Source organism: Hemiscyllium ocellatum, chromosome 49 (assembly GCF_020745735.1).
Source record: "Hemiscyllium ocellatum isolate sHemOce1 chromosome 49, sHemOce1.pat.X.cur, whole genome shotgun sequence".
In the NCBI taxonomy this organism is placed as follows: Eukaryota; Metazoa; Chordata; class Chondrichthyes; order Orectolobiformes; family Hemiscylliidae; genus Hemiscyllium; species Hemiscyllium ocellatum.
This window is the reverse complement of record NC_083449.1, coordinates 10052749-10065820: the sequence shown is the minus strand read 5'-3', so window position 1 is coordinate 10065820 and position 13072 is coordinate 10052749. Positions and strand designations below refer to the sequence as shown.

Below are 13072 nucleotides of genomic sequence, written 5' to 3'. Positions count from 1 at the left end.
ATGAAGAGCCTTGTTGAATGCCTTTACTGAAGGCTAGAAATACCACATCCACCACTCTGACCTCATCAATCCTCTTTGTTACTTCTTCAAAACAACTCATTCAAGTTCGTGACACATGTTTTCCCATGCACAAAGCCATGCTGACTATCCCTAATCAGTCCTTGCCTTACCAAATGCATGTCAATCCTGTCTCTCAGGATTCCCTCCAACATCCTGCCCACCACCGATATCAGACTCACTGGTCTACAGTTACCTGGCTTTTCCTTACCACCTTTCTTAAATAGTGGCACCAAGTTAACAATCTTCCAGCCATCCAGCACCTCACCAGTGACTATCAATGATAAAAATATCTCAAGTTCCCAGCAATCACTTCCCTGCCTTCCCACAGAGTTTGAAGATGCACCTGATCAGGTCTTGGGGATTTATCCACTTTTATGCATTTCAAGACATCCAGCACTTTCTCCTCGGTAATATGGACATTTTTTAAGATGTCCCTATCTATTTTCCCACATTCTATTATCTTCCATGTCCTTCTTCACAGTGTACACTGATGCAAAATACTCATTTACTATCTTCTCCATCTCCCATGGCTCCACGCATCGGGTGCCTTGCTGATCTTTGAGAGGGAGAAAGTGAGGACTGCAGATGCTGGAGATCAGAGCTTAAATATCTGTTGATGGATAGGGCCTATTCTCTCCCTAGTTACTGCTTTGTCCTTCATCTATTTCTAAAAACTTTGCATTCTCTTTACTTCTATTTGCCAAAGCTATCTCATGTCCCTTTTTGCCCTCAGGATTTCTCTCTTAAGGATACTCCTACGACCTTTATACTCTAAGGATTCACTCAATTTATTCTGTTTATTCCTGACATATGCTTCATTTTTTCTTAGCTGAAAATGTGTTGCTGGTCAAAGCACAGCAGGCCAGGCAGCATCTCAGGAATAGGGAATTCGACGTTTTGAGCATAAGCCCTTCATCAGGAAGCTTTCTTCCTCCCTCTACAAGGATTTCAGTGAGTTTTTTACTCGAAGATTTTAACCTACTGCGAATCCTCTTGCAAGGATGCCTTCCTTGAAGAAGCTCTCTTCCTCCCTCTACAAGGATTTCAGTGAGTCTCTCTCTCACTGCACCCCCCAGGTAAATTTTTACTCGTTCATTTTTTCTTAACCAAAACCTCAATTTCCCTCGTCATCTCACATTCCCGCCACCTACCAGCCTTTCCTTTCACCCAAACAGGAATATACTAACTAACTCTGGACTCTTGTTATCGCATTTTGAAGACTTCCCATTTCCCAGCCTTCACTTTACCTCCAAACATCTGCCCCAATCAGCTTTTGAAAGTTCTTGCCTAATGCTGTCAAAGTTAGCCTTCCTCCAATTTTGAAGTTCAGCTTTTAGATCCAGTCTATCCTTTTCCATCACTATTTAAAAACAAACAGATTTATGGTTGCTGGCTACAAACTGCTCCCCCACTGACACCTCAGTCACCTACCCTGCCTTATTTCCCAGGACTAGGTCAAATTTTGCATCTCCTCGAGCAGGAACATCCTCATACTAAATCAGAAACTTGCCTTGTACACACTTAACAAATTCCTCTCCTTTTAAACCTTTAACACTACGGCAGTCCCTGTCTACATTTGGAATGTTAAAATCCCCTACCATATCCACCGTATTATTCTTATAGAGAACTGAAGTCTCCTTACAAATTTGTTTCTGAATTTCTTGCTGACTATCAGGGAGTCTATAATACCATCCCAACAAGATGACCATCTCTTTCTTATTTCTCAGTACCATCCAAATAACTTCCTGGACATATTCCCAGGAATATCATCCCTAAGTACAGTGGTAATGCTATCCCTCATCAAAACTGCCACTCCCCTCCTCTCTTGCCCCCACTTCCTAAGCTTCCTGTAGCATTTGTATCCTGGAACATGAAGCTCCTTCTCTTGGTACATTTACATGTTGATTAAGAAATTTTCTTCGAATTTTAAAAGTCTCTTCTCCATCCAAGCCTTTAACACAATGGTACTTCCAGACAATGTTTGTAAAAACCTACTATTACAGCCTTTATACTCTTATATATATCTAAAATCTGTGTATATTTGTTCCTCAGTTTCCTTCTGTTGGGGGGGGGGGGCGTGGGGGGGTCTATTGTACAGTCCCATCTTATTATCCCTTTCTTATTTTAACCCAGATATTTTCACTGGATGATCCTTTTCAGAAATATTTTCTCTAGTTAGAGCAGCAATGTTTTCCTTAATCAAAAACACCACACTGTCTTCTCTTTTACCTGCATTTCTATCCTTCCTATATCCCCCTCATGCTTTCATACTTATATAATCTAATGAATACAGACCCAGGAGTTATCCTCAATTGCTGTTTTTCTGACAAGTCCTTCATCCTGGGGTCATTCTTGTAAATGTACTCTGGGCTGCCTCCAACACATCCTTTCCGAGATAGTGGGCCCAAAGCTGCTCACAATATTCCAAATGCAGCCTGACCAGAGCTGATAGAGCCTCAGCAGGACATCTCTGCTCTTGTGTTATATCCTCCTTGAAATAAATGTTAAAATGGCATTTGCCTTCCAAACTGCCAACTGAACCTGCCAGTTAACCATAAAAGTATTCCTGAACTAGGACTCCCAAAGTCCCTTGCCTATGAGATTTCTGAATACTTTCCCTGTTCAGGAAATTATCAACATCTTTATTCCTTCTACCAGAGTGCATAACCTCACAATTTCCCACATTGTATTCCATCTGTCATTTCTTCGTCCATTCTTGCAGCCTGTTCAAATCCTTCTACACCCTCTGCACCTCCTCCGCACTACCTGCCCCTCCACCGACATCTATCCCATGTGCAAATGTGGTAAGAATACCCTCAGTTCCTTTGTCCAGATCATTAAGGTAGAACATGAATATTTGTGGTCCCAAAATTGACCCCTGTGGAAGCCCATGAGTCACTGGCTGCCAATTCTGTAAAAGATCCTTTTATCCTGACTCTCTGCCTTCTGCCAGGTAGCCAATTCTCTGCCTTTACCTTGTTTAGCAGCCTGCTGTGTGGTACCTTATCAAAGGCCTTCTGGAAATGCAAATCAATTACATCTCCCAGCTCTGTGTGGTCTAACTTGCTTGTTACTTCCTCAAAGAATTTGAACAGATTTGTCAGGGAAGACCTCTCCTTAACAAAGCCGTGCTGACTCTGCCCTATTTTACCATGCACTTTCAAGTACTCCGCAGCCTCATTCTAAACAAAGGATTCTCAAGCCTTAGGAATGACTACGTTCTAGCTACGTAGCCTGTAGTTTCCTACCTCTGCCTCCCTTTCTTAAACACGTGTTGCATTAGCCATTTTCCAGTCATCTGGGACCCTGCCTGACTCCAGTGCTTTCTGAAAGATCATCACTAGTGCCCCTTCAATCTACTCCACTGTCTCCTTCAGTTATCTGGAGTGTAGTCCATTCAGTCTTGGTGATTTATCCGCCTTCAGCTTCCCAGCACCTTCCCCTTACCAATGACCAATGCATTCACTTCTGTCCCCAAGTTTCCCTTGAAGTTCTGTTTGGTTGCTGGGAGTCTTCCACTGTTAAAAACTGATGGAAAATACCTCTTCAGATTCTCTGCCATGCCGTGTTTCCCCATTACTACTTTTCCAGCATTGTTTTCAAGATGTCCAATGTCCACTCTTGTCTCTTTGTAACCGTTTAGATATCCAAGAAAATTGCCTGCAGCCCTCTTCTGCATTAGTGCACTTGCTCTCATATTTTACTTCTTTCCCCGTCACCACCTTTTGTTTTTGAAGTTATTTCTGTGTTTTAAAGACTTCCCAATCTTCTGGCTTCCACTAATCTTTACCACACTATATGCTGCTTGTGTCGCCTTTATTCTCTCCCTGACTTCCCCTGTCAACCAGGGTTGTCTCGTCCTCACCTTAGTATTTTTCTTCTTCCTTGGGATGAATTTCTGCAATGTCTCCTGAATTAACCCAGGAACTCCTGCCGTCGCTACTCCACTGTCTTCACTGGTTGGCTCACCCTTCCAATCAACTCTGTCCAGCTCCACTCACATGTCTTTGTAGTTACCTTTACCTAATTGTCATCCCGTTACACCTGATCAATCTTCTCCCTCTCAAACTGCAGGGGGAACTCGATTATATAATGTCCACTGCCTCCTAAGAGTTCCTTCACTTTGAGCTCCCTAATCAAGTCTCCCTCATTACACATCACTAAATCCAGAATTGCCTGTTCCTGAGTGGGCTCTACCACAAACTGCTCCAAACAAAAAATCTCTCAGATAATTCCACGTTTTCTTGAGAACCACTATGATCCTGCTTTTCCTAGTCCACCTGCATATTGCAGTCCCCAATGATTATTGCAACAGTTCCTTAGATGCTTTTATAATCTCCTGATGTGTTTTCTCCCCCCCATCATGACAGTGGCTAATGGCTTGTACACAAGTTCCTTCAGCGTCTTTTTCCCTTTGTGGTTCCTGATCTCTACCCTCACAGATTCTACACCTTCTGACTCTATTTCACTTCTTGCTGTCAATTTAATTTTATTTCTTGCAAACAAGGCAACCCCTCTGACTCTGCCCATTGTCTTTTCGATTACCAGCCCTGAACCTCCTGCAGCCTTTTCTCTGACACCTACAACATTGTGAGTGCCAAGTTTACTCTGGTGTACCAGCTGATTTACATTGTTCTGTAGACTGTGTGTATTTAGTTACAAGTCCCTCTTCCCTTCTCATATTTGTCCCCTTATCTGCTGTGCCTGAAGTTAGATTCCAGATCCTTACCATACTTTCTGTCTTGCAACATGTTGTGAAAGCTTTAACCTGTGCTGAGCACTTCCCCATTTTGACTTTTCCATAATTTTGCACGCAGCTGAAAAACAATCCTCCATGTTTTAGTTTAATGTCCAATATACAGACCCTGGTTATGCCATTCTCCAGGACTCTGATTCCAGCATCATTCACGTGTAGCCTGTCTCATCGGAACAGTTCCATTCTTCCCCAGTACTGTCTCCAATGTTCAGTGAATTCAAACCTCCTGTTTGTCCCACACCAATCTTTCAACCACACACATCTTATTGTTATAATCTTGCTGACTTTATGGCTCAGGTAGTAATCCAGAGATTATTACCTTTTTGATTTTTAAAAATTTCTTCCTGAGCTGCACATATTCCTTCAGCAGAACTTCCCTCGATCTGTCTATATCGATAACTGGATCGTTCCTCTGCAACCCAGATGACGCTCGTGAAGCCAGGCACCAGGCAGGCAAATCTGCCTTCGGGACTCTCGATTCTGGCAACAGGGAAGAGTCTCTATTCCCCCGACTACACTGTTTCCGATTACACTTGCATTTCTCTTTTCTCCATCCTCTTGAATGGCTCCCTCTTCCACAGTGCTGTGGTCAGTTTACTCATCCTCCCTATAGACCCCACACTCATCCACACAGGGAGCAAGAATCTCAAACCTGTTGGACAAGCTGAAGGGCTGAGGCTCATTCAGCACTACCCTTTGGTTTCCTCTACCTACCTCACTCATAGTCACACCCTTCTGTCCTTGACCACTGATCGATTTGAGGTGGTTAATCCGAGGGCTGTGACTGCTTCCTGAAACAGAGCATCCAGGTAACTCCTGCGCCTCCCTGATGTGTGGCTATGTTCGGAGCTCAGACTTCAGCTCAACAATCTGAGCTGGAATCCCTCAACCAACACTTGTTATGGTGGCCGTAACTATGAACCACAATGGGGTCCACCAGCTCTGCCGACATGCAGTTAAGACACCTTGCCTGGTCTGGCTCCTCCATTTTAATGACTTGGTACTTAATTTGATTTTTTAAATATTTCATGCTGAAAGATCATCCACTGTTGTTGGGGAGATTAATGGACCATGCTCAAGAGGCCAAAATTAAGTAAGTGCAGATATCTTGAAAGATTATGTGGCTGGCAGAGATTAGAGGTGAGAATGATCACTATCATAGAGGGATTTGAAAAGTTGATCTGTCTCAGATGGGAAAAAAACAACTTAGTGATTGATTTCCAAACTTCTTCCACCTTTTTCATATTAAAGTCATTCCTCACATCTCTCTTGAACAGACTCTGCTCCCACATACTTGATTAAATTGGAGAAAGTTTCTATTCATTCAGCACAGGATGTTGGGATGTTATGAGTTCGAGGGAATTTCAAGTGAGTGTTGGTTACATACACCTGCTCTGCAGTCCTTCATGGTGGTGGAAGTGACTGTTTTGGGAGGTTATGCTGAAGGTATGGTAGAGCAGTTGGTCGATAAAACCCCTCTCATTCTCCTTCCGGCACTGTGGAATATGATGTGGGAAAATATACCGGGCAGCACGGTAGCTCAGTGGTTAGGACTGCTGCCTTACAGCACCAGGGTCCCAGGTTCAATTCCAGCCTCGGCTCACTGTCTGTGTGGAGTTTGGACATTGTCCCCAAAACTGCATGGATTTCCTCCGGGTGCTCCGGCTTCCTCTCACAGTCACAGAGATGTGCAGGTCATGTGAATTGGCCATGGTAAATTGCCCGTAGTGTTAGGTGCATTAGTCAGAGGGAAATGGGTCTGGGTGGTTACTCTTCAGAGGGTCAGTGGGGGCCTGTTTGCACACTGTAGGGAATCTAATCTAATATGCATTTCAGCAGCAAGACCAGGAGAGGTGAATATTATTTAACGAGGGAGAACCACTGCAAAAAACTGCAGCGCAGAGAATTGTTGGTCCTTCTGCTTGAAAGATGAAAAACTAGCATCCAGGTTCAGTGGGTATTCAGGAAAGGAAATGGCTTTTATTTAAAGGGAATGGGAAGAAAAAAATGGAAGTTTTGCTAAAACTGTTCAAGACATGAGTCAGATCACACTTGGAATACTGAGAGTTGCTTTTGTCTCTTGTTTTGGGAAAGGCAGTCCAAAGAGTACTCAGAAGATTGATCCTGGATATGGGAGGAATTTCTCAGGAAATGAGTTTGAGCTAACTGCTTCTGTACTGATTGGAGTTCAGAAGAATGAGACAAGACCTTATGGAAAGATTCTGAGGGGCTTGACATTGTAGATTCAGGAAGATTGTTATTACTTGTTTGAGAGTTGAGGACATAATCTCAGAGTAAGGAATCACCTGTTTAAAATGGATGTGGAGGAATTCCTGCTGTTAGAGTACAGAATACTACAGTGGCCTGTGGAGGCTGTGCTGCTCAGAGTGTCCAAGGCTGAGATAAATAGATTTTAATTGGGAAGGGATTCACAGGTGGGTGCATAAGGCAGGAAAATCGAGCTGAGGATTATTGGATCAACTCTGATCTCATTGAATGGTGACAGCAGACTTGCTGGGTTGAGTTACCTACTTCTGCTCTTACATCTGATGATTTTAAACATTTTCTTTTTGGGGTTCTCACTTGTTTTGCTTTTTGTTTTCAATGAACTTCACAGGGAATTGGAAGATGATTTGCAATGAGGAGACATAAAACCAGGCATCACTTCCCAATCTGCTGAGTTTATTGCCATCTGAATATCCTTGGGTTTTGAAGTAAAAAAGCACCGTTCACAGTTGGGGGAGAAACTGTACGTGTGTTGTACATGTGGACAAGTCTTCAGTAGATCACTGCCTGTCACAATCTAAATACAGCCACACTGGGGAAAGGCCATTCATCTGTTCCAAGGGTGGGAAAGGATTCACTCGATCATCCACCTTGCCAAAACCAGAGCAAGTTCACACAGTGGACAGACCTTTGAAATGCTCAGAATGTGGGAGGTGTTTTAAAAACTCTGGGGCACTAATATCCCAACAACATCCTTACAGTGACGACAGACCCTTCGTGTGCTCTCACTGTGGGTGTGGGTTCAAGCCATCATCCAACCTCATTAAACACCAGGGATCCACACGGGAGAGACCATTCACCTGTTCACACGATGGGAAAGGATTTTCTCATAAATTCAACCTGTTAAAACACCAGCAATCTCTCGGAAGGTAGAGACTGTTCTGCTTTGACTGTGGGAAGAGATTCATTGTGAAATCCAAGCTGCTGAAACACCAGCGGTGTTCAATTCCCACCTGATATGGAGCTATGTCAAAGAACTTAATTATTTTTTGTAATTGATAACTGAATGATATTCACTGAGGCAGGTTTCTAGTGAAGTTAATGAACTCCAGCTCAGTGAAAGGGATGACTGTTCTGGATGACAGTGAAATAAATGCACTGTGTTAAACACACTGTATAAAACCTATTTCTAATTTCTAAGTGCTCATTGAAGTGATCTCCCTCTGACTATGTTATGGAAGAATCACTCAGTGTTTTATAAAAAATTACCAGGGGACACAGAAAATCAAAGCTATGGGAGCCAGCTAAATGTCTTCCCTGGCTCTCCACAGGCTCTTTGTTTTCCTGCAACTTATACAGTTGTTCTTCCCATGCTTATCAGATAACATTAGCATAACCAATCATGCTGGCTTGCTTTATCTTTCTAAACTAATCACCGTCTGCCACATTGGTTCCTTCCATCACACTTAACCTGTCACATTACAACTTCATTGTTTTCAGTATTAGCTCATGTACCAGTGATTCGGCTAACCTATCATTATCTGTTACTGGAGCCCTGTCATATGATACCAAGTATGCATTACAACACTAAGATAACTACATAACTGCCAGAGTAACTTCCATAACTGAAGGAGTTGGAATTTGCTGTTGATTACATCCAGCATCCAATTTGATTCATTGTAGTCTTTCTCAATTGACTGTGTGGCAATTCTAGATAGGTTACAGGTGTTAATAAAAGGATAAAAAGTCAATTATATCAAATTTGTGGTGAACACCCGGCTTGCTAATATTTTTTCTAACGTTCTTCGCACTTCCTTTTGAAAAGTTTCTCTTTCTCTTTCCTCCATCTTGTAAGGAGCTCATGCAACTGCTTTGTTATTCAGATTGAGATAATCTGAGCAGCTGTCTCTTCCATGTCCCTCCTTTCCCTGAAACTGTCTCTGAAGTTCCACTTTGTCAGAGTCCTGAATACTCAACTTCCTCCTGCTCTTCTCCTACCTTGGGAGCTCCTCGTGTCCACGAGAACCAACTTCTCATCTCTTGACTATTTTCCCACTCACCCTCCTCCCATTCACTGATATTGGTAACAGTTCTTGCTCTCATCTGGTAAGGTCCTTGTCACTTTAATTCAACCATTATTGTCCATCCAGTGAAAACCAACGTGGCCTCAGTTCCAAACTCACTTTCCTTTCCAAAAACCTAGAACTTGGTAACCCCCTATCCCTGGCTCCTGCTAGTCCCAACCACACAACACCATGAGGTGGGCTCATCCAAAGGCACGGCATTAGTTTTCACACATCTGCTGACATTACCCAATTCTACCCCATCAGACAACCCAATGTCTCCATTATTACACTGTTGCTAAATTATCAGACAGTGTATTCCACAGCACTGAATGTTTTATTGATTTATTGAGTCACAGGATGTGGGCATCACTCGCTCGTCCAGGACAGTTAAGAGCCAACCACATGGCTGTGGATCTAGAATCATGTACAGTAGACTGGGTACGAACAGGATTTCCTTCCTTTAAAAGGACTTCAGTGTACCAAGTGTGATTTTCCAACAATCGGCCAGGTCATCATTAGTCTTTTAATTCCAGATTTTCATTGAATTCAAATTCCATCATGTATCATAGTGGACATCAAAACCAGATCCCCCAAACATTACCTGGATCCTTAGTTTAATAGTCTGCCAATAATCCACTAAGCTACTGCTTCCATGAGCAGAAATTTGCTCCAGTTAAAAATTGCAAACATCCCACTGAATCACTAATATCTAGTCCGTAACTCTGTGATATCTGCATATTGGGCTGTGTTGCTCCCTGCCTCTGTTACCTGCACTTCCTCACTGAGATAGCTGCATTCCACTCATTCTGCCCACTTTAGCATTTCTGCTTGTCATTACTCCATTATAGCCTTGCTTGAGCAGGATGTTCTGATATTCCATCCCTCAACCAGTTTGCCTCTCTCCTTGTTAATATTTGTTCAAAACTTGCCCTGCAATCAAAATTTTCGTCATTCAAGGGAATACCATTCAATGTGTCGGTGCCCAATGTTTATTTTGCAAACTCTCCTGAAGGGTATTGAGATGCTCTGTTACATAAAACGTGTTCCATGTGACTGATCTTCTTTTACAGTGTTAGGCCAGAGATTGCTTGTGTGCCTGAGGAGTCTCAAATAGTGCTACATATTGTGTAATCAGAGTACCAACTTGGACTTTCATTCAAGTCATTGAGGCAGCTCAGAGTGAATGGGCCAAAGATACTAATCTGAGAAACTCCTTCAATGATGATCTAGGTTTGGGATGATTGACCACTAAGAATTGCAAACATAAGAATCTGGAGTAAGAGTTGGCCATCTGGCCCTTTGAGCCTGCTCTGCCATTCAATAACATCGTGACTGATCTTTTCCTAGCCTAAGCACTACTTACCCAGCCTCCCACCATAGCCCTGAATTCCTTTACTCTTCAAAACATTGTCTTAGCTTTATAAACATTCAATGAGAAACCTCAACTACTTCACTGGGCAGGGAATTCTACAAATTTACAACCCTCTGGGTGAAGAAATTCTTTCTCAATTCAGTCCTAAATCTACTCCCCCTAATTTTGAGTCAATGCCCTCTTGTTCACCCGCCAGTAGCAACTTTCTTCCTGCTTCAATCTCATCTATTCCCTTCATAATTTCATATGTCTCTGTAAGATTCGTCCCCACACCAACCTTCTAAATTCCAATGATTATAATTCCAGCCTACTCAGTCTCTCCTCTTAAAGCAACCCCCTCAACTCAAGAACCTAGTGAGCCGCCTCTGCATCCCTGTACTCCAGTCCTCTCAACATAAAGGTCAGCATACCATTAGCTTTCTTCAGGCAAAGAAATTCCGAAATTGTTGGAGAAACTTAGCAGGGACAGATATTATTTGTCACCTGGGGACTGTCCGACTGCTGTTGAAGAAAACTTTCCATCTTTTTATCTGATCCTTTAGTTTTGAGCTATGCTGGAGCCACGTACTCTTCAGTGAAGAACATAGGGATACAGTTTAAGAAAGAAGTTTATCCCTACCTTCTCAAGTAGGCAACTAAGGATGACTTGGGCAATAAACACAGGGTCCAGTGGGTGATGCCCATGTGTCATGAGTGATTAATAATAAAAAAGGTTGTAAATTACCCAGGGCCTCCACCTTCCCTATGTGAGCTTGTTCTGGAAAGGTAGGTGCAAACTTTGTCGTGAATGTTGATGCAAAATACACATTCGATGTTATTGAGTCACCTGATTCGTGAACTGCTTTGAAAATGTTGCTATATAGCCAAGAGCTTAGGTTTATATTACTGTTGGGTTGGGGCTTTGAACTTAATTATCAGTCCGTATTTAACTTTGAGGCATCGTTTGCTGTTATTTTAACATTCTGATCTCTAATCTTTTGGTTCACTTTGCTTCCTGTTTTTTGATTATAGATGACTCCAAAACAGGTAGCAATTTGGTGTACTCAGTTTTCTTCATCTCAAAACCAAGAAAGGCTGGTAAAGAATATAATATATATACACTTTATAACATTTCTGGTTCAGTGAAAGTGGAGATTTTCTTTGGTTAATCTTAACCCTCAAAAACCCAGCCACTTTTAAACATTGCTAGTGTTTCTCTTGCTTACAGCATGGAGTAAAGGTCTGCCCAAGCTTTTTGAATCTTTTTACATTTGAATTTATTAATCATCGATAGTGTTTGCAATCATCTAAATCATAGAGATGTTCCATCTATGTCAACTAAATTAACAACAGGCAATGTGAATTGAAAGAGAAAACGTTACACTGATGGTTAATTGCTTTACCTTGCGTCTTGTTTTCAGGGAATTCCTACATTTTAGGCCCTGGGACATCAATCTGTTGATTGCCCCAGTACAACAGCTTATTGTTTGAGATTGGTCCCTTCTGGCCTTGGTCTTTGGGGGCAAAGAGCCATTTGCTCTGGGTCTAGCATCACTCACATGAGGAGTATTTCATTTCATTGCCCTGAGTGTTTCTTTGATGACACAATGATCGGTGGAAGGACAGGTAGTATTGAGGAAGGGGTAAGGCTGCAGAAGGATTTACAAGACATATGAGGAGAGGTTGAGGAATAGCAGTCTGGACTTGTTTAGAAGGGTGAGTGTGCATCTGGTTGAAAGTTGGAGATTACTGAGAGGCCTGGATAGAGTGGATATAGAGTAGATGTTTCCACGAGTAGGAGAGACTAAGACCCGAAGGCACAGCCTCAGAGTGAAGGAGATGAGGAGGAATTTCTTCAGCCAGACAGTGGGGAATCTGTGAAATTCATTACTGCAGAGGGCTGTCATTATATCTTTAAGACAGAGATAGGTTCTTGATCAGTAGGAGGATCAACTGTTACGGAGAGAAGACAGGAAAATGAGGTTAACAAACATCAGCCATGATGGAATGGCAGAGATGACTTGATGGGTCAAATGCCTGCTATATCTAATGGTCTTGGTTGCTACGTGACTAATAGACTGTGATGCATCACACAGTTTAGGCCCTCAGATTCAGAGCTTTCTGAGCATGTGCTATGAGCTAGCCACACTAAAAAGTGTTCAGGCAGCTGGACGATCAACACAACATACAGGCTAGGAGCCCATGGGACCCTATTTCCCCCATTCTATACAGCTGCGGCTGATCTCATCCCAGCCTCACTGCAGTTTCCTGCCCCCCTCCCTTTAACCCCTCACTGATTACCAATCTATCTGTCCCCTCCTTCAATTTATTCAGTGTCCCGACATGCACCCACATACTAGGAAGTGAATTCCCAGAGATTCTCACCCCCTTGCCTTGGAGAGAAGCCATTTCTCAACATCTTTCGTTTCAATTTGTCCCATCCCCTTCTCCTGAAACAATGACCCTCTCGTTCTAACCTGAGGAAACATCCTCTCTGTCTCCTTTGTCAATCCCACCTCCTTTACCACCCTATATCCCTCAGTTGGATCTCCCTTATTCTTCTAAACTCCAGAACATATTGGCCTTAACTGCTGAAACTCTCTTTCAACGACA

General features: G+C 42.7%; 1 long non-coding RNA gene across 5 annotated transcripts in view; it reads left to right on the top strand.

Annotated features, from left to right (window-relative positions):
• LOC132837238 (uncharacterized) overlaps nt 1-13072 on the top strand; it is a 50274-nt gene that overhangs the window by 10187 nt on the left and 27015 nt on the right. For 2 of the 5 annotated variants that reach the window (XR_009647442.1, XR_009647444.1), the window contains exons 4-5: nt 890-1136; nt 11492-11557. The exons of 1 other annotated variant lie outside the window; for it this stretch is intronic. This is a non-coding gene — a long non-coding RNA (uncharacterized LOC132837238). The remainder of the gene's footprint in view (nt 1-889; nt 1137-11491; nt 11558-13072) is intronic. 2 more of the 5 variants (XR_009647446.1, XR_009647443.1) reach the window with 2 other exon arrangements.